The sequence below is a fragment of the Pleurodeles waltl genome, chromosome 2_2, assembly GCF_031143425.1.
Source record: "Pleurodeles waltl isolate 20211129_DDA chromosome 2_2, aPleWal1.hap1.20221129, whole genome shotgun sequence".
NCBI classification, from domain to species: domain Eukaryota; kingdom Metazoa; phylum Chordata; class Amphibia; order Caudata; family Salamandridae; genus Pleurodeles; species Pleurodeles waltl.
Window position 1 is genome coordinate 1,172,459,046 of NC_090439.1, and position 22,274 is coordinate 1,172,481,319.

Here is a 22,274-nt window from a genome sequence, read left to right on the forward strand (position 1 = left end):
GGCCATGTAACATGTCTATGATCATGGAATTGCCCCCTCTATGCCATCCTGGCATTGTTGGTACAATTCCATGATCCCAGTGGTCTGTAGCACAGACCCTGGTACTGCCAGACTGCCCTTCCTGGGGTTTCACTGCAGCTGCTGCTGCTGCCAACCCCTCAGAACAGGCATCTGCCCTCCTGGGGTCCAGCCAGGCCTGGCCCAGGATGGCAGAACAAAGAACTTCCTCTGAGAGAGGGTGTGACACCCTCTCCCTTTGGAAAATGGTGTGAAGGCAGGGGAGGAGTAGCCTCCCCCAGCCTCTGGAAATGCTTTGTTGGGCACAGAGGTGCCCAATTCTGCATAAGCCAGTCTACACCGGTTCAGGGACCCCTTAGCCCCTGCTCTGGCGCGAAACTGGACAAAGGAAAGGGGAGTGACCACTCCCCTGACCTGCACCTCCCCTGGGAGGTGTCCAGAGCTCCTCCAGTGTGCTCCAGACCTCTGCCATCTTGGAAACAGAGGTGCTGCTGGCACACTGGACTGCTCTGAGTGGCCAGTGCCACCAGGTGACGTCAGAGACTCCTTGTGATAGGCTCCTTCAGGTGTTAGTAGCCTTTCCTCTCTCCTAGGTAGCCAAACCCTCTTTTCTGGCTATTTAGGGTCTCTGTCTCTGGGGAAACTTTAGATAACGAATGCATGAGCTCAGCTGAGTTCCTCTGCATCTCCCTCTTCACCTTCTGATAAGGAATCGACCGCTGACCGCGCTGGAAGCCTGCAAACCTGCAACATAGTAGCAAAGACGACTACTGCAACTCTGTAACGCTGATCCTGCCGCCTTCTCGACTGTTTTCCTGCTTGTGCATGCTGTGGGGGTAGTCTGCCCTCCTCTCTGCACCAGAAGCTCCGAAGAAATCTCCCGTGGGTCGACGGAATCTTCCCCCTGCAACCGCAGGCACCAAAAAGCTGCATTTCCGGTCCCTTGGGTCTCCTCTCAGCACGACGAGCGAGGTCCCTCGAATCCAGCGACACCGTCCAAGTGACCCCCACAGTCCAGTGACTCTTCAGCCCAAGTTTGGTGGAGGTAAGTCCTTGCCTCACCTCGCTGGGCTGCATTGCTGGGAACCGCGACTTTGCAAGCTTCTCCGGCCCCTGTGCACTTCCGGCGGAAATCCTTCGTGCACAGCCAAGCCTGGGTCCACGGCACTCTAACCTGCATTGCACGACTTTCTAAGTTGGTCTCCGGCGACGTGGGACTCCTTTGTGCAACTTCGGCGAGCACCGTTTCACGCATCCTCGTAGTGCCTGTTTCTGGCACTTCTTTGGGTGCTACCTGCTTCAGTGAGGGCTCCTTGTCTTGCTCGACGTCCCCCTCTCTCTGCAGGTCCAATTTGCGACCTCCTGGTCCCTCCTGGGCCCCAGCAGCGTCCAAAAACGCCAAACGCACGATTTGCGTGTAGCAAGGCTTGTTGGCGTCCATCCGGCGGGAAAACACTTCTGCACGACTCTCCAAGGCGTGGGGGATCCATCCTCCAAAGGGAAGTCTCTAGCCCTTGTCGTTCCTGCAGTATTCACAGTTCTTCAGCCTAGTAAGAGCTTCTTTGCACCAACCGCTGGCATTTCTTGGGCATCTGCCCATCTCCCGAGCTGCTTGTGACTTTTGGACTTGGTCCCCTTGTTCCACAGGTACCTTCAGACAGGAATCCATCGTTGTTGCATTGCTGATTTGTGTTTTCCTTGCATTCTCCCTCTAACACGACTATTTTGTCCTTAGGGGAACTTTGGTGCACTTTGCACTCACTTTTCAGGGTCTTGGGGAGGGTTATTTTTCTAACTCTCACTATTTTCTAATAGTCCCAGCGACCCTCTACAAGGTCACATAGGTTTGGGGTCCATTCGTGGTTCACATTCCACTTTTGGAGTATATGGTTTGTGTTGCCCCTATCCCTATGTTTCCCCCATTGCATCCAATTGTAATTATACATTGTTTGCACTGTTTTCTAAGACTATACTGCATATTTTTGCTATTGTGTATATATATCTTGTGTATATTTCCTATCCTCTTACTGAGGGTACACTCTAAGATACTTTGGCATATTGTCATAAAAATAAAGTACCTTTATTTTTAGTATAACTGTGTATTGTGTTTTCTTATGATATTGTGCATATGACACTAAGTGGTACTGTAGTAGCTTCACACGTCTCCTAGTTCAGCCTGAGCTGCTTTGCTAAGCTACCATTATCTATCAGCCTAAGCTGCTAGACACCCTATACACTAATAAGGGATAACTGGGCCTGGTGCAAGGTGCAAGTACCCCTTGTACACACTACAAGCCAGTCCAGCCTCCTACATTGGTTGTGCAGTGGTGGGATAAGTGCTTTGAGACTACTTACCACTCTTGTCATTGTACTTTTCATAAGAGAAAAATATACAAAAACAAGGTCAGTGTATATACACATAGCCAAAAAGTTTTGCATTTCCTCTTTTCACTCTTTTCTAAGTGCTGAAAAGTACTTCTAAACTTTCTAAAAAGTCTTAAAAGTTTAAAAAAGTTTTTTCTGTCTTTCCAAAAAGTTCTGAAAACTTTTTTCTCTTTGTCTATCACTTTAACTCTCTCTAAAAATGTCTGGCACAGGCCAAAAATTTGAACTGTCCAAACTTGCATATGATCACCTTAGCTGGAAAGGAGCAGGAGTCTCTGCATAGAGAGAGGTTTGAGTGTAGGGAAGAATCCTTCCTTAGAACTGTTAATTAATATGCTTAGAGTACAGGATAAGGCCATAAGTGGCCCAATCTGTAGAAAAAGTAGCTAATGGTTCTCAATCTGATCCAGGGACTCCCCCAGGAAAAGGTTCAGGAAAGAAACTTCTCAGCCTGCCCATTACTAGACAGTCTAGCATAGTTGGTACAGAGGTTGAATCACATCATACTGATGATGTGCTCTCACATTATGCTGGTAGCCAAGCTGTTAGGGGTTGCCCTCTGTAAGGGACAGGTCTCCTTCTGTTCATTCCCAATCATACCTCTGTATCTAGAAATGTCCCCTCCCACCCACCCTGATGACAGATTGTTAGAAAGGGAGCTCAATAGATTGAGAGTGGAGCAAACCAGACTGAAGCTCAAGAAGCAACAGCTGGATTTGGATAGACAGTCTTTAGAAATAGAGAGGGGAAAGACAGAAGTTGGGTTTAGATACCCATGGTGGCAGCAGCAGTATTCCCCATAGTCATCCTGCAAAAGAGCATGATTCCCAGGAATCTGCACAAGATAGTTCCCCTTACAAGGAGGGGGATGACATTAACAAGTGGTTTGCTGCACTTGAGAGGGCCTGTGCTGTACAGGATGTCCCTCAAAAGCAGTGGGCTGCTATCTTATGGCTATCATTTACTGGAAAAGGTAGGGATAGGCTCCTTACTGTAAAAGAAAATGATGCTAACAATTTCCAAGTCTTAAGAATGCACTCCTGGATGGTTATGGCTTAACCACTGAACAGTACAGGATAAAGTTCAGAGATACCAAAAAGGAGTCTTCACAAGACTGGGTTGATTTCATTGACCAGGCAGTGAAGGCCTTGGAGGGGTGGTTACATGGCAGTAAAGTTACTGATTATGACAGCCTGTATAACTTGATCCTGAGAGAGCATATTCTTAATAATTGTGTGTCTGATTTGTTGCACCAGTACCTGGTGGACTCTGATCTGACCTCTCCCCAAGAATTGGGAAAGAAGGCAGACAAATGGGTCAGAACAAGGGTGAACAGAAAAGTTCATACAGGGGGTGACAAAGATGGCAATAAGAAGAAAGATGGTGAAAAATCTCAAGATAAGCATGGGGATAAGGGTAAAACCAAAGATCCCACTTCAAATCTTAAACACTCTTCAGAGGGTGGGGATAAAACAAATTTCTTCCTCTTCTTCCCAACCTGCACACATTAAAAAGCCTTGGTGCTTTGTGTGTAAAAACAGAGGCCATAGGCCAGGGGATAAGTCCTGTCCAGGTAAACCCCCTGAGCCTACCACCACTAATACATCAAGCTCTAGTGCCCCTAGCAGTAGTGGTACTAGTGGTGGGGACTGCTGGCAACAGTCAAGCAAAGGGTGTAGTTGGGTTCACTTATGGGTCCATAGTGGAAACTGATGTAATCAGTCCCAAGACAGTTTCTGTCACACCTAGTGGCATTGGCCTTGCCACACTGGCTGCTTGTCCCCCTTACAATGGATAAGTACAGGCAGACAGTTTCAATAAATGGTGTTGAGGCCTTGGCCTACAGGGACACAGGTGCCAGTTTCACTTTGGTGACTGAAAACCTAGTGCACCCTGATCAACACATCATTGGACAACAGTATAAGATTATTGATGTCCATAACTCCACTAAGTTTCTTCCCTTAGCTATAATTCAGTTTTAGTTGGGGTGGAGTTACTGGCCCTAAGCAGGTGGTGGTATCACCTAGCTTACCTGTAGACTGTCTCTTAGGTAATGACCTAGAGGCCTCAGGTTGGGCTGATGTAGAGTTGTATGCCCATGCAGCCATGCTGGGCATCCCTGAGGAATTGTTCCCTCTCATTTCAAGTGAAATGAAAAAGCAAAGGAGAGAAGGCCTGAAAACTCAGGATCCCTCTCCATCAACAGGTAAAAAGGGTATCACAGTATCCCCGAACCACCCTACCATTCAGGATACTATTCCTGTGGTGGGAGAAACCTCTCCTGGGGTGGCACCTGTTCCAAGGGAATCATCAGCTGGCAAAGCTGGACTCCCTGAGGTGGAAGTACCTCTCTGTGGGATAACTAACATTGGTGAGAAAAACAGCACCATTTTAGTTAACATGGAGCATCCCTCCAACCCTCCCAGAGAAACTTTAGTGCAGAAACCCTGCACTACCTCACAACACTTAGGACAGCATCCCTGCCCTAGTGTGGAGCTCATAGGACAGCATCCCTGCCCTGCTCCAACTCAAGAGAAACAGCATCCCTGTTCTCTCTTCCAGCCAGATGGACAAAGTTTTTGCCCAGCTATGGCTTTTCTGAGACAGCATCCCTGTCTGGCATTTCCATCACTACAAATAGGTTCAGTGGACAATTCCCACTGCTCTAAACTAAAACTTACTGATAGAAACTCTGAAAATACATCTTCACATTGTTGCTTAGCTAAAAAACTTCAAACAGGGTGGTTTACATCCCCACAGGGAAGTAACCATATAGTGGATGATAAAGGGAGTAACCAGTCTATTGCAGAGCTACTCTCTACTTATCACCACTTAGACAATAAAGTCTCAACTGGCCAAGGTTAGCCTTATTGTCCTTCGTTTGGGGGGGGGTTGTGTGAGAAGGTAGCCTCTTTCTAGCCTTGTTACCCCCACTTCTGGCCTGTTTGTGAGTGTATGTCAGGGTGTTTGTCACTGTTTTCACTGTCTCACTGGGATCCTGATAGCCAGGCCTCAGTGCTCATAGTGAAAACACCATGTTTTCAGTATGGTTGTTATGTGTCACTGGGATCCTGCTGGTCAGGACCCCAGTGCTCATAGGTTTGTGGCCTATATGTATGTGTCACTGGGACCCTGTCACACAGGGCCCCAGTGCTCATAGGTGTGCATGTGTATGTTCCCTGTGTGGTGCCTAACTGTCTCACTGAGGCTCTGCTAACCAGAGCCTCAGTGGTTGTGCTCTCTCATTACTTTCAAATTGTCACTGACAGGCTAGTGACCATTTTTACCAATTTACATTGGCTTACTGGAACACCCTTATAATTCCCTAGTATATGGTACTGAGGTACCCAGGGTATTGGGGTTCCAGGAGATCCCTATGGGCTGCAGCATTTCTTTTGCCACCCATAGGGAGCTCTGACAATTCTTACACAGGCCTGCCACTGCAGCCTGAGTGAAATAACATCCACGTTATTTCACAGCCATTTTTCACTGCACTTAAGTAACTTATAAGTCACCTATATGTCTAACCTTTACCTGGTAAAGGTTAGGTGCAAAGTTACTTAGTGTGAGGGCACCCTGGCACTAGCCAAGGTGCCCCTACATTGTTCAGAGCCAATTTACTGAACTTTGTGAGTGCGGGGACACCATTACACGCGTGCACTACATATAGGTCACTACCTATATGTAGCTTCACCATGGTAACTCCGAATATGGCCATGTAACATGTCTATGATCATGGAATTGCCCCCTCTATGCCATCCTGGCATTGTTGGTACAATTCCATGATCCCAGTGGTCTGTAGCACAGACCCTGGTACTGCCAGACTGCCCTTCCTGGGGTTTCACTGCAGCTGCTGCTGCTGCCAACCCCTCAGACAGGCATCTGCCCTCCTGGGGTCCAGCCAGGCCTGGCCCAGGATGGCAGAACAAAGAACTTCCTCTGAGAGAGGGTGTGACACCCTCTCCCTTTGGAAAATGGTGTGAAGGCAGGGGAGGAGTAGCCTCCCCCAGCCTCTGGAAATGCTTTGTTGGGCACAGAGGTGCCCAATTCTGCATAAGCCAGTCTACACCGGTTCAGGGACCCCTTAGCCCCTGCTCTGGCGCGAAACTGGACAAAGGAAAGGGGAGTGACCACTCCCCTGACCTGCACCTCCCCTGGGAGGTGTCCAGAGCTCCTCCAGTGTGCTCCAGACCTCTGCCATCTTGGAAACAGAGGTGCTGCTGGCACACTGGACTGCTCTGAGTGGCCAGTGCCACCAGGTGACGTCAGAGACTCCTTGTGATAGGCTCCTTCAGGTGTTAGTAGCCTTTCCTCTCTCCTAGGTAGCCAAACCCTCTTTTCTGGCTATTTAGGGTCTCTGTCTCTGGGGAAACTTTAGATAACGAATGCATGAGCTCAGCTGAGTTCCTCTGCATCTCCCTCTTCACCTTCTGATAAGGAATCGACCGCTGACCGCGCTGGAAGCCTGCAAACCTGCAACATAGTAGCAAAGACGACTACTGCAACTCTGTAACGCTGATCCTGCCGCCTTCTCGACTGTTTTCCTGCTTGTGCATGCTGTGGGGGTAGTCTGCCTCCTCTCTGCACCAGAAGCTCCGAAGAAATCTCCCGTGGGTCGACGGAATCTTCCCCCTGCAACCGCAGGCACCAAAAAGCTGCATTTCCGGTCCCTTGGGTCTCCTCTCAGCACGACGAGCGAGGTCCCTCGAATCCAGCGACACCGTCCAAGTGACCCCCACAGTCCAGTGACTCTTCAGCCCAAGTTTGGTGGAGGTAAGTCCTTGCCTCACCTCGCTGGGCTGCATTGCTGGGAACCGCGACTTTGCAAGCTTCTCCGGCCCCTGTGCACTTCCGGCGGAAATCCTTCGTGCACAGCCAAGCCTGGGTCCACGGCACTCTAACCTGCATTGCACGACTTTCTAAGTTGGTCTCCGGCGACGTGGGACTCCTTTGTGCAACTTCGGCGAGCACCGTTTCACGCATCCTCGTAGTGCCTGTTTCTGGCACTTCTTTGGGTGCTACCTGCTTCAGTGAGGGCTCCTTGTCTTGCTCGACGTCCCCTCTCTCTGCAGGTCCAATTTGCGACCTCCTGGTCCCTCCTGGGCCCCAGCAGCGTCCAAAAACGCCAAACGCACGATTTGCGTGTAGCAAGGCTTGTTGGCGTCCATCCGGCGGGAAAACACTTCTGCACGACTCTCCAAGGCGTGGGGGATCCATCCTCCAAAGGGGAAGTCTCTAGCCCTTGTCGTTCCTGCAGTATTCACAGTTCTTCAGCCTAGTAAGAGCTTCTTTGCACCAACCGCTGGCATTTCTTGGGCATCTGCCCATCTCCGAGCTGCTTGTGACTTTTGGACTTGGTCCCCTTGTTCCACAGGTACCTTCAGACAGGAATCCATCGTTGTTGCATTGCTGATTTGTGTTTTCCTTGCATTCTCCCTCTAACACGACTATTTTGTCCTTAGGGGAACTTTGGTGCACTTTGCACTCACTTTTCAGGGTCTTGGGGAGGGTTATTTTTCTAACTCTCACTATTTTCTAATAGTCCCAGCGACCCTCTACAAGGTCACATAGGTTTGGGGTCCATTCGTGGTTCACATTCCACTTTTGGAGTATATGGTTTGTGTTGCCCCTATCCCTATGTTTCCCCATTGCATCCAATTGTAATTATACATTGTTTGCACTGTTTTCTAAGACTATACTGCATATTTTTGCTATTGTGTATATATATCTTGTGTATATTTCCTATCCTCTTACTGAGGGTACACTCTAAGATACTTTGGCATATTGTCATAAAAATAAAGTACCTTTATTTTTAGTATAACTGTGTATTGTGTTTTCTTATGATATTGTGCATATGACACTAAGTGGTACTGTAGTAGCTTCACACGTCTCCTAGTTCAGCCTGAGCTGCTTTGCTAAGCTACCATTATCTATCAGCCTAAGCTGCTAGACACCCTATACACTAATAAGGGATAACTGGGCCTGGTGCAAGGTGCAAGTACCCCTTGGTACACACTACAAGCCAGTCCAGCCTCCTACAGTGGGGAACAGATTGCACCACTTCAGGGGAAAATCCAAACAATTATTGATTGGGCTCCCCCTACCACTCAGACTCAGGTGAGAGCCTTCCTAGGCCTCACTGGGTATTACAGGAGGTTCATTAAGAACTATGGCTCCATTGCAGCCCCTCTTAATGACCTCACATCCAAGAAAATGCCTAAAAAGGTATTATGGACAGCAAACTGTCAGAAAGCTTTTGAGGAGCTGAAGCAGGCCATGTGCTCTGCACCTGTCCTGAAAAGCCCTTGTTACTCTAAAAAATTCTATGTCCAAACTGATGCATCTGAATTAGGAGTAGGGGCAGTCCTATCACAACTTAATTCTGAGGGCCAGGATCAACCTGTTGCTTTTATTAGTAGGAGGTTGACCCCTAGAGAAAAGCGTTGGTCTGCCATAGAGAGAGAGGCCTTTGCTGTGGTCTGGGCTCTGAAGAAGTTGAGGCCATACCTGTGTGGCACTCACTTCATTGTTCAGACAGACCACAAACCTCTACTTTGGCTAAAACAAATGAAAGGTGAAAATCCTAAATTGTTGAGGTGGTCCATATCCCAACAGGAAATGGACTATACAGTGGAACATAGACCTGGGAATAGCCACTCCAATGCAGATGGACTCTCCAGATATTTCCACTTAGACAATGAAGACTCATCAGGTCATGGCTAGTCTTATTGTCCTTCGTTTGGGGGGGGGGGTTGTGTAAGAAAGTACCATCTTGCCTGGCATGTTACCCCCATTTTTGACTGTATATATGTTGTTTTAGTTGTATGTGTCACTGGGACCCTGGTAACCCAGGGCCCCAGTGCTCATAAGTGTGCCTGAATGTGTTACCTGTGTAGTGACTAACTGTCTCACTGAGGCTCTGCTAATCAGAACCTCAGTGGTTATGCTCTCTCATTTCTTTCCAAATTGTCACTAACAGGCTAGTGACCATTTTTACCAATTTACATTGGCTTACTGGAACACCCTTATAATTCCCTAGTATATGGTACTGAGGTACCCAGGGAATTTGGGGTTCCAGGAGATCCCTATGGGCTGCAGCATTTCTTTTGCCACCCATAGGGAGCTCTGACAATTCTTACACAGGCCTGCCACTGCAGCCTGAGTGAAATAACGTCCACGTTATTTCACAGCCATTTTACACTGCACTTAAGTAACTTATAAGTCACCTATATGTCTAACCTTTACCTGGTAAAGGTTAGGTGCAAAGTTACTTAGTGTGAGGGCACCCTGGCACTAGCCAATGTGCCCCCACACTGTTCAGGGCCAATTTCCCTGACTTTGTGAGTGCGGGGACACCATTACACGCGTGCACTACATATAGGTCACTACCTATATGTAGCTTCACAATGGTAACTCCGAATATGGCCATGTAACATGTCTATGATCATGGAATTGCCCCCTCTATGCCATCCTGGCATAGTTGGCACAATCCCATGATCCCAGTGGTCTGTAGCACAGACCCTGGTACTGCCAAACTGCCCTTCCTGGGGTTTCACTGCAGCTGCTGCTGCTGCCAACCCCTCAGACAGGCAGCTGCCCTCCTGGGGTCCAGCCAGGCCTCGCCCAGGATGGCAGAGCAAAGGACTTCCTCTGAGAGAGGGTGTTTGTAGGAAAGTACCATCTTGCCTGGCATGTTACCCCCAATTTTCACTGTATATATGTTGTTTTAGTTGTATGTGTCACTGGGACCCTGGTAACCCAGGGCCCCAGTGCTCATAAGTGTGCCTGAATGTGTTACCTGTGTAGTGACTAACTGTCTCACTGAGGCTCTGCTAACCAGAACCTCAGTGGTTATGCTCTCTCATTTCTTTCCAAATTGTCACTGACAGGCTAGTGACCATTTTTACCAATTTACATTGGCTTACTGGAACACCCTTATAATTCCCTAGTATATGGTACTGAGGTACCCAGGGTATTGGGGTTCCAGGAGATCCCTATGGGCTGCAGCATTTCTTTTGCCACCCATAGGGAGCTCTGACAATTCTTACACAGGCCTGCCACTGCAGCCTGAGTGAAATAACGTCCACGTTATTTCACAGCCATTTTACACTGCACTTAAGTAACTTATAAGTCACCTATATGTCTAACCTTTACCTGGTAAAGGTTAGGTGCAAAGTTACTTAGTGTGAGGGCACCCTGGCACTAGCCAAGGTGCCCCCACATTGTTCAGAGCCAATTCCCTGAACTTTGTGAGTGCGGGGACACCATTACACGCGTGCACTACATATAGGTCACTACCTATATGTAGCTTCACAATGGTAACTCCGAATATGGCCATGTAACATGTCTATGATCATGGAATTGCCCCCTCTATGCCATCCTGGCATAGTTGGCACAATCCCATGATCCCAGTGGTCTGTAGCACAGACCCTGGTACTGCCAAACTGCCCTTCCTGGGGTTTCACTGCAGCTGCTGCTGCTGCCAACCCCTCAGACAGGCATCTGCCCTCCTGGGGTCCAGCCAGGCCTGGCCCAGGATGGCAGAACAAAGAACTTCCTCTGAGAGAGGGTGTGACACCCTCTCCCTTTGGAAAATGGTGTGAAGGCAGGGGAGGAGTAGCCTCCCCCAGCCTCTGGAAATGCTTTCTTGGGCACAGATGTGCCCAATTCTGCATAAGCCAGTCTACACCGGTTCAGGGACCCCTTTGCCCCTGCTCTGGCGCGAAACTGGACAAAGGAAAGGGGAGTGACCACTCCCCTGACCTGCACCTCCCCTGGGAGGTGTCCAGAGCTCCTCCAGTGTGCTCCAGACCTCTGCCATCTTGGAAACAGAGGTGCTGCTGTCACACTGGACTGCTCTGAGTGGCCAGTGCCACCAGGTGACGTCAGAGACTCCTGCTGATAGGCTCCTTCAGGTGTTAGTAGCCTATCCTCTCTCCTAGGTAGCCAAACCCTCTTTTCTGGCTATTTAGGGTCTCTGTCTCTGGGGAAACTTTAGATAACGAATGCAAGAGCTCATCCGAGTTCCTCTGCATCTCTCTCTTCACCTTCTGATAAGGAATCGACTGCTGACCGCGCTGGAAGCCTGCAAACCTGCAACATAGTAGCAAAGACGACTACTGCAACTCTGTAACGCTGATCCTGCCGCCTTCTCGACTGTTTTCCTGCTTGTGCATGCTATGGGGGTAGCCTGCCTCCTCTCTGCACCAGAAGCTCCGAAGAAATCTCCCGTGGGTCGACGGAATCTTCCCCCTGCAACCGCAGGCACCAAAAAGCTGCATTACCGGTCCCTTGGGTCTCCTCTCAGCACGACGAGCGAGGTCCCTCGAATCCAGCGACTCTGTCCAAGTGACCCCCACAGTCCAGTGACTCTTCAGTCCAAGTTTGGTGGAGGTAAGTCCTTGCCTCACCTCGCTGGGCTGCATTGCTGGGAACCGCGACTTTGCAGCTGCTCCGGCCCCTGTGCACTTCCGGCGGAAATCCTTTGTGCACAGCCAAGCCTGGGTCCACGGCACTCTAACCTGCATTGCATGACTTTCTAAGTTGGTCTCCGGCGACGTGGGACTCCTTTGTGCAACTTCGGCGAGCACCGTTTCATGCATCCTTGTAGTGCCTGTTTCTGGCACTTCTCCGGGTGCTACCTGCTTCAGTGAGGGCTCTTTGTCTTGCTCGACGTCCCCTCTCTCTTCAGGTCCAATTTGCGACCTCTTGGTCCTTCCTGGGCCCCAGCAGCGTCCAAAAACGCCAAACACACGATTTGCAGCTAGCAAGGCTTGTTGGCGTTCTTTCGGCGGGAAAACACTTCTGCACGACTCTCCACGGCGAGTGGAATCCCTCCACTAAAGGGGAAGTCTCTAGCCCTTTTTGTTCCTGCAGAAACCTCAGCTTCTTCTGTCCAGTAGAAGCTTCTTTTCACCCGCAGCTGGCATTTCCTGGGCATCTGCCCATCTCCGACTTGCTTGTGACTTTTGGACTTGGTCCCCTTGTTCCACATGTACCCTAGATTGGAAATCCACAGTTGTTGCATTGCTGGTTTGTGTCTTTCCTGCATTATTCCTCTAACACGACTACTTTGTCCTTAGGGGAACTTTAGTGCACTTTGCACTCACTTTTCAGGGTCTTGGGGAGGGTTATTTTTCTAACTCTCACTATTTTCTAATAGTCCCAGCGACCCTCTACAAGGTCACATAGGTTTGGGGTCCATTCGTGGTTCGCATTCCACTTTTGGAGTATATGGTTTGTGTTGCCCCTATCCCTATGTTTCCCCATTGCATCCTATTGTAACTATACATTGTTTGCACTGTTTTCTAAGACTATACTGCATATTTTTGCTATTGTGTATATATATCTTGTGTATATTTCTTATCCTCTCACTGAGGGTACACTCTAAGATACTTTGGCATATTGTCATAAAAATAAAGTACCTTTATTTTTAGTATAACTGTGTATTGTGTTTTCTTATGATATTGTGCATATGACACTAGGTGGTACTGTAGTAGCTTCACACGTCTCCTAGTTCAGCCTAAGCTGCTCTGCTAAGCTACCATTATCTATCAGCCTAAGCTGCTAGACACCCTATACACTAATAAGGGATAACTGGACCTGGTGCAAGGTGCAAGTACCCCTTGGTACTCACTACAAGCCAGTCCAGCCTCCTACAGTGTTACACCCTCTCCCTTTGGAAAATGGTGTGAAGGCAGGGGAGGAGTAGCCTCCCCCAGCCTCTGGAAATGCTTTCTTGGGCACAGATGTGCCCAATTCTGCATAAGCCAGTCTACACCGGTTCAGGGGACCCCTTAGCCCTGCTCTGGCGCGAAACTGGACAAAGGAAAGGGGAGTGACCACTCCCCTGACCTGCACCTCCCCTGGGAGGTGTCCAGAGCTCCTCCAGTGTGCTCCAGACCTCTGCCATCTTGGAAACAGAGGTGCTGCTGGCACACTGGACTGCTCTGAGTGGCCAGTGCCACCAGGTGACGTCAGAGACTCCTTGTGATAGGCTCCTTCAGGTGTTGCTAGCCTATCCTCTCTCCTAAGTAGCCAAACCCTCTTTTCTGGCTATTTAGGGTCTCTGTCTCTGGGGAAATTTTAGATAACGAATGCAAGAGCTCATCCGAGTTCCTCTGCATCTCTCTCTTCACCTTCTGCCAAGGAATCGACTGCTGACCGCGCTGGAAGCCTGCAACACTGCAACAAAGTAGCAAAGACGACTACTGCAACTCTGTAACGCTGATCCTGCCGCCTTCTCGACTGTTTTCCTGGTGGTGCATGCTGTGGGGGTAGTCTGCCTCCTCTCTGCACTAGAAGCTCAGAAGAAATCTCCAGTGGGTCGACGGAATCTTCCCCCTGCAACCGCAGGCACCAAAAAGCTGCATTACCGGTCCCTTGGGTCTCCTCTCAGCACGACGAGCGAGGTCCCTCGAATCCATCAACTCTGTCCAAGTGACTCCCACAGTCCAGTGACTCTTCAGTCCAAGTTTGGTGGAGGTAAGTCCTTGCCTCACCTCGCTAGACTGCATTGCTGGGAACCGCGACTTTTGCAGCTACTCCGGCCTCCGTGCACTTCCGGCGGAAATCCTTTGTGCACAGTCCAGCCTGGGTCCACGGCACTCTAACCTGCATTGCACGACCTCCTAAGTTGTTCTCCGGCGACGTGGGACTTCTTTGTGCGACTTCGGGTGAGCACCGTTTCACGCATCCTCGTAGAGCCTGTTTCTGGCACTTCTCCAGGTGCTACCTGCTGCTAAGAGGGCTCCTTGTCTTGCTCGATGTCCCCTCTACCTCTTGGTCCAATTTGCGACCTCCTGGTCCCTCCTGGGCCACAGCAGCATCCAAAAACGCTGACCGCACGATTTGCAGCTAGCAAGGCTTGTTGGCGTTCTTTCGGCGGGAAAACACTTCTGCACGACTCTCCACGGCAAGTGGGATCCGTCCACCAAAGGGGAAGTCTCTAGCCCTTTTCGTTCCTGCAGAAACCTCAGCTTCTTTTGTCCAGTAGAAGCTTCTTTGCATCCACAGCTGGCATTTCCTGGGCATATGCCCATCTCCGACTTGCTTGTGACTTTTGGACTTGGTCCCCTTGTTCCACAGGTACCCTAGATTGGAAATCCAGCGTTGTTGCATTGTTGGTTTGTGTCATTCCTGCATTATTCCTCTAACACGACTTCTTTATCCTTAGGGGAACTTTAGTGCACTTTGCACTCACTTTTCAGGGTCTTGGGGAGGGTTATTTTTCTAACTCTCACTATTTTCTAATAGTCCCAGCGACCCTCTACAAGGTCACATAGGTTTGTGGTCCATTCGTGGTTCGCATTCCACTTTTGGAGTATATGGTTTGTGTTGCCCCTATCCCTGTGTGTCCCCATTGCATCCTATTGTAACTATACATTGTTTGCACTGTTTTCTAAGACTATACTGCATATTTTTGCTATTGTGTATATATATATCTTGTGTATATTTCCTATCCTCTCACTGAGGGTACACTCTAAGATACTTTGGCATATTGTCATAAAAATAAAGTACCTTTATTTTTAGTATAACTGTGTATTGTGCTTTCTTATGATATTGTGCAAGTGACACTTGTGGTACTGTAGTAGCTTCACACGTCTCCTAGTTCAGCCTAAGCTGCTCTGCTAAGCTACCATTATCTATCAGCCTAAGCTGCTAGACACCCTATACACTAATAAGGGATAACTGGGCCTGGTGCAAGGTGCAAGTACCCCTTGGTACTCACTACAAGCCAGTCCAGCCTCCTACATTGGTTGTGCAGCGGTGGGATAAGTGCTTTGAGACTACTTACCACTCTTGTCATTGTACTTTTCATAAGAGAAAAATATACAAAACAAGTTCAGTGTATATACACATAGCCAAAAAGTGTTGCATTTCCTCTTTTCACTCTTTTCTAAGTGCTGAAAAGTACTTCTAAACTTTCTAAAAAGTTCTAAAAAGTTTAAAAAGTTTTTTTCTCTGTCTTTCTAAAAGCTCTGACAAACTTTTTTCTCTTTTTCTATCACTTTAACTCTCTCTAAAATGTCTGGCACAGGCCAAAATGTTGACCTGTCTAAGATTGCATATGATCACCTTAGCTGGAAAGGAGCAAGGAGTCTCTGCATAGAGAGAGGTTTGAGTGTAGGGAAGAATCCTTCCTTGGAACTGTTACTTAATATGCTTAGAGAACAGGATAAGGCTAAAAGTGCCCCATCTGTTGAAAAAGTAGCTAATGGTTCTCAATCTGATCCAGGGACTCCCCCAGGTAAAGGTTCAGGAAAGAAACTTCTTAGCCTTCCCATTACAAGACAGTCTAGCATAGTTGGTACTGAGGTGGAGTCACATCATACAGATGATGTGCTCTCACATTACACTGTCAGCCAAGCTGTTAGGGTGCCCTCTGTAAGGGACAGGTCTCCTTCTGTTCATTCCCATCATACCTCTGTATCTAGAAATGTCCCTCCCACCAACCCTGATGACAGATTGTTAGAAAGGGAACTCAATAAGTTGAGGGTGGAACAAACCAGACTGAAGCTTAAAAAGCAACAGCTGGATTTGTATAGACAGTCTTTAGAATTAGAGAAGGAAAGACAGAAGTTGGGTTTAGAAACCCATGGTGGCAGCAGCAGTATTCCCCATAGTCATCCTGCAAAAGAGCATGATTCCAGGAATCTGCACAAGATAGTTCCCCCTTATAAGGAGGGGGATGACATTAACAAGTGGTTTGCTGCACTTGAGAGGGCCTGTGTTGTACAGGATGTCCCTCAAAGGCAGTGGGCTGCTATCCTAAGGCTATCATTTAGTGGAAAAGGTAGGGATAGGCTCCGTACTGTGAAAGAAAGTGATGGTAATAATTTTACAGTTCTTCAGAATGCACTCCTGGATGGTTATGGCTTAACCACTGAACAGTACAGGATAAAGTTCAGAGAGACCAAAAAGGAGTCTTCACAAGACTGGGTTGATTTCATTGACCATTCAGTGAAGGCCTTGGAGGGGTGGTTACATGGCAGTAAAGTTACTGATTATGACAGCCTGTATAACTTGATCCTGAGAGAGCATATTCTTAATAATTGTGTGTCTGATTTGTTGCACCAGTACCTGGTGGACTCTGATCTGACCTCTCCCCAAGAATTGGGAAAGAAGGCAGACAAATGGGTCAGAACAAGGGTGAACAGAAACGTTCATACAGGGGGTGACAAAGATGGCAACAAAAAGAAGGATGGTAAGTCTTCTGACAAGGGTGGGGACAAATCTTAAAATGAGTCTTCATCAGGCCCACAAAAACACTCTGGTGGGGGTGGTGGGTCCAAATCCTCCTTTAATCAAAACAAAGAAAAGAAACCATGGTGCTATTTATGTAAAGTAAAAGGCCATTGGACAACAGATCCCAGTTGTCCAAAGAAAAGCACCAAGCCTCCTACCACTACAACCCCTACTGCTACCCCTAGTGTCCCTACTAATAGCAGTGGTGGTGGGAGCAAACCTACTAATAGCCAATCCAAGGGAGTAGCTGGGCTCACTATTGGTAACTTAGTTGGGGTTGGCCTTGTTAGGGAGGCCACAGAGGCTGTGTTAGTCTCTGAGGGGGCTATTTATTTAGCCACCTTAGTTGCTTGTCCCCTTAATATGGATAAGTACAAGCAGCTACCCCTAATAAATGGTGTTGAGGTTCAGGCCTACAAGGACACTGGAGCCAGTGTGACTATGGTCATAGAGAAACTGGTCCACCCTGAACAACACCTACTTGGTCACCAGTACCAAGTAACCGATGCTCACAACAACACACTTAGCCACCCCATGGCTGTTGTTAATCTCAACTGGGGGGGGGGTTACTGGTCCAAAGAAAGTTGTGGTAGCCACAGATTTACCTGTAGACTGTCTACTAGGAAATGATTTGGAGACATCAGCTTGGTCAGATGTGGAGTTGGAGGCCCATGCAGCAATGCTGGGCATCCCAGGGCATATTTTTGCTTTGACAAGGGCTCAGGCCAAAAAGCAAAAAGGACAGGGAAGCTTGGATCCTGGAACAATGGACCAAGTGCTCCCTAAAGCTAGGGCTAGTAGAAGCAAACCACTTCCTACTATCCCTCCCTCTACAGTGGATTCTACTTCTGAGGAAGAAGAATTCCCTCCATGTGCAGAACCTACACCAGAGGAGCTGGAAGCAGATTCTGCTGAGCTTTTGGGTGAAGGGGGGCCTGCCAGGGAGGAGCTGAGTCTGGCACAGCAAACCTGTCCCACATTAGAGGGTCTAAGACAGCAAGCTGTCAAACAGGCTAATGGGGATGTCAGTGACTCTCACAGAGTTTACTGGGAGGACAACCTCTTGTACACTGAGCATAGGGATCCTAAACCTGGAGCTGCCAGGAGATTAGTGATTCCTCAGGAGTACAGAAAGTTCCTCCTAACTCTTGCCCACGACATTCCCCTAGCTGGGCATCTGGGACAAATGAAAACTTGGGACAGACTTGTTCCCTTGTTTCATTGGCCTAGGATGTCTGAGGACACAAAAGATTTTTGTAAGTCCTGTGAAACCTGTCAAGCCAGTGGCAAGACAGGTGGCACTCCAAAGGCACCCCTTATCCCACTGCCTGTGGTTGGGGTTCCCTTTGAAAGGTTAGGGGTTGACATAGTTGGCCCCCTTGACCCTCCTACTGCTTCAGGCAATAGATTCATCTTGGTGGTAGTGGACCATGCCACAAGATATCCTGAAGCTATTCCTTTAAGGACCACTACAGCTCCTGCAGTGGCAAAGGCCATCTTGGGAATATTTTCCATGGTGGGCTTCCCAAAGGAAGTAGTATCAGACAGGGGAAGCAATTTCATGTCTGCATACTTAAAGGTCATGTGGAAGGAGTGTGGTGTAACTTACAAGTTCACTACACCCTATCATCCACAAACAAATGGACTGGTGGAGATATTTAACATAACTCTCAAAGGCATGATTATGGGTCTCCCTGAAAAACTCCGCAGGAGATGGGATATCCTGTTACCATGCCTCCTTTTTGCCTACAGGGAGGTACCCCAGAAAGGATTGGGCTTCAGCCCCTTTGAACTTCTTTTTGGACACCCTGTTAGGGGTCCACTCACACTTGTAAAGGAGGGTTGGGAACAACCTTTAAAAGCTCCTAAGCAGGATATTGTGGACTATGTACTTGGCCTCAGATCAAGGATGGCTGACTATATGAAAAAGGCCAGTAAGAACCTTCAGGCCAGCCAAGAGCTCCAGAAGCAATGGCATGATCAGAAGGCTGTTTATGTTCAGTACCAACCAGGGCAGAAAGTGTGGGTCTTGGAGCCTGTGGCCCCAAGAGCACTCCAAGATAAATGGAGTGGTCCCCACACAATTGTTGAGAAAAAGGGTGAAGTCACCTATTTAGTTGACTTAGGCACTGCAAGGAGTCCCCTTAGGGTGCTCCATGTCAACCGCCTGAAACCCTACTATGACAGGGCTGATCTCACCCTGCTCATGGCAAATGATGAGGGACAGGAAGAAGACAGTGATCCTCTACCTGATCTCTTCTCTTCCACAGAACAAGATGCTCTTGTGGAAGGTGTAGTTTTGGCTGATTGTCTTACTGCTGAGCAGAAAGACCATTGCATAAACCTCCTAGATCAATTCTCTGAACTCTTCTCTACTGTGCCAGGTACCACTTCTTGGTGTGAGCTCACTATAGATACTGGAGACAGTTTACCTGTCAAAAGTAAGATCTATAGGCAGCCTGACCATGTCAGGGACTGCATAAAGCAAGAGGTACAGAAAATGTTAGAACTAGGAGTGGTTGAGCACTCTGAAAGTCCATGGGCTTCTCCTGTGGTATTTGTACCAAAACCCCATTCCAAAGATGGAAAGAAGGAAATGCGGTTTTGTGTAGACTATAGAGGTCTCAACTTGGTAACCAAAACTGATGCTCACCCTATACCCAGGGCAGATGAGCTCATAGATACACTGGCATCTGCCAAGTATCTAAGCACTTTTGATTTGACTGCAGGGTATTGGCAGATCAAATTGTCAGAAGATGCTAAACCTAAAACTGCATTTTCAACCATTGGAGGCCATTACCAGTTTACTGTAATGCCTTTTGGTTTGAAAAATGCACCTGCCACTTTTCAGAGGTTGGTGAATACAGTCCTGCAAGGGCTGGAAGCTTTCAGTGCAGCATATTTGGACGATATAGCTGTATTTAGCTCCAGCTGGGATGATCACCTGGTCCACCTATGGAAAGTTTTGGAGGCCCTGCAAAAGGCAGGCCTCACTATCAAGGCTTCAAAGTGCCAGATAGGGCAGGGTAAGGTGGTTTATCTGGGACACCTTGTTGGTGGGGAACAGATTGCACCACTTCAGGGGAAAATCCAAACAATTATTGATTGGGCTCCCCCTACCACTCAGACTCAGGTGAGAGCCTTCCTAGGCCTCACTGGGTATTACAGGAGGTTCATTAAGAACTATGGCTCCATTGCAGCCCCTCTTAATGACCTCACATCCAAGAAAATGCCTAAAAAGGTATTATGGACAGCAAACTGTCAGAAAGCTTTTGAGGAGCTGAAGCAGGCCATGTGCTCTGCACCTGTCCTGAAAAGCCCTTGTTACTCTAAAAAATTCTATGTCCAAACTGATGCATCTGAATTAGGAGTAGGGGCAGTCCTATCACAACTTAATTCTGAGGGCCAGGATCAACCTGTTGCTTTTATTAGTAGGAGGTTGACCCCTAGAGAAAAGCGTTGGTCTGCCATAGAGAGAGAGGCCTTTGCTGTGGTCTGGGCTCTGAAGAAGTTGAGGCCATACCTGTGTGGCACTCACTTCATTGTTCAGACAGACCACAAACCTCTACTTTGGCTAAAACAAATGAAAGGTGAAAATCCTAAATTGTTGAGGTGGTCCATATCCCAACAGGAAATGGACTATACAGTGGAACATAGACCTGGGAATAGCCACTCCAATGCAGATGGACTCTCCAGATATTTCCACTTAGACAATGAAGACTCATCAGGTCATGGCTAGTCTTATTGTCCTTCGTTTGGGGGGGGGGGTTGTGTAAGAAAGTACCATCTTGCCTGGCATGTTACCCCCATTTTTGACTGTATATATGTTGTTTTAGTTGTATGTGTCACTGGGACCCTGGTAACCCAGGGCCCCAGTGCTCATAAGTGTGCCTGAATGTGTTACCTGTGTAGTGACTAACTGTCTCACTGAGGCTCTGCTAATCAGAACCTCAGTGGTTATGCTCTCTCATTTCTTTCCAAATTGTCACTAACAGGCTAGTGACCATTTTTACCAATTTACATTGGCTTACTGGAACACCCTTATAATTCCCTAGTATATGGTACTGAGGTACCCAGGGAATTTGGGGTTCCAGGAGATCCCTATGGGCTGCAGCATTTCTTTTGCCACCCATAGGGAGCTCTGACAATTCTTACACAGGCCTGCCACTGCAGCCTGAGTGAAATAACGTCCACGTTATTTCACAGCCATTTTACACTGCACTTAAGTAACTTATAAGTCACCTATATGTCTAACCTTTACCTGGTAAAGGTTAGGTGCAAAGTTACTTAGTGTGAGGGCACCCTGGCACTAGCCAATGTGCCCCCACACTGTTCAGGGCCAATTTCCCTGACTTTGTGAGTGCGGGGACACCATTACACGCGTGCACTACATATAGGTCACTACCTATATGTAGCTTCACAATGGTAACTCCGAATATGGCCATGTAACATGTCTATGATCATGGAATTGCCCCCTCTATGCCATCCTGGCATAGTTGGCACAATCCCATGATCCCAGTGGTCTGTAGCACAGACCCTGGTACTGCCAAACTGCCCTTCCTGGGGTTTCACTGCAGCTGCTGCTGCTGCCAACCCCTCAGACAGGCAGCTGCCCTCCTGGGGTCCAGCCAGGCCTCGCCCAGGATGGCAGAACAAAGGACTTCCTCTGAGAGAGGGTGTTTGTAGGAAAGTACCATCTTGCCTGGCATGTTACCCCCAATTTTCACTGTATATATGTTGTTTTAGTTGTATGTGTCACTGGGACCCTGGTAACCCAGGGCCCCAGTGCTCATAAGTGTGCCTGAATGTGTTACCTGTGTAGTGACTAACTGTCTCACTGAGGCTCTGCTAACCAGAACCTCAGTGGTTATGCTCTCTCATTTCTTTCCAAATTGTCACTGACAGGCTAGTGACCATTTTTACCAATTTACATTGGCTTACTGGAACACCCTTATAATTCCCTAGTATATGGTACTGAGGTACCCAGGGTATTGGGGTTCCAGGAGATCCCTATGGGCTGCAGCATTTCTTTTGCCACCCATAGGGAGCTCTGACAATTCTTACACAGGCCTGCCACTGCAGCCTGAGTGAAATAACGTCCACGTTATTTCACAGCCATTTTACACTGCACTTAAGTAACTTATAAGTCACCTATATGTCTAACCTTTACCTGGTAAAGGTTAGGTGCAAAGTTACTTAGTGTGAGGGCACCCTGGCACTAGCCAAGGTGCCCCCACATTGTTCAGAGCCAATTCCCTGAACTTTGTGAGTGCGGGGACACCATTACACGCGTGCACTACATATAGGTCACTACCTATATGTAGCTTCACAATGGTAACTCCGAATATGGCCATGTAACATGTCTATGATCATGGAATTGCCCCCTCTATGCCATCCTGGCATAGTTGGCACAATCCCATGATCCCAGTGGTCTGTAGCACAGACCCTGGTACTGCCAAACTGCCCTTCCTGGGGTTTCACTGCAGCTGCTGCTGCTGCCAACCCCTCAGACAGGCATCTGCCCTCCTGGGGTCCAGCCAGGCCTGGCCCAGGATGGCAGAACAAAGAACTTCCTCTGAGAGAGGGTGTGACACCCTCTCCCTTTGGAAAATGGTGTGAAGGCA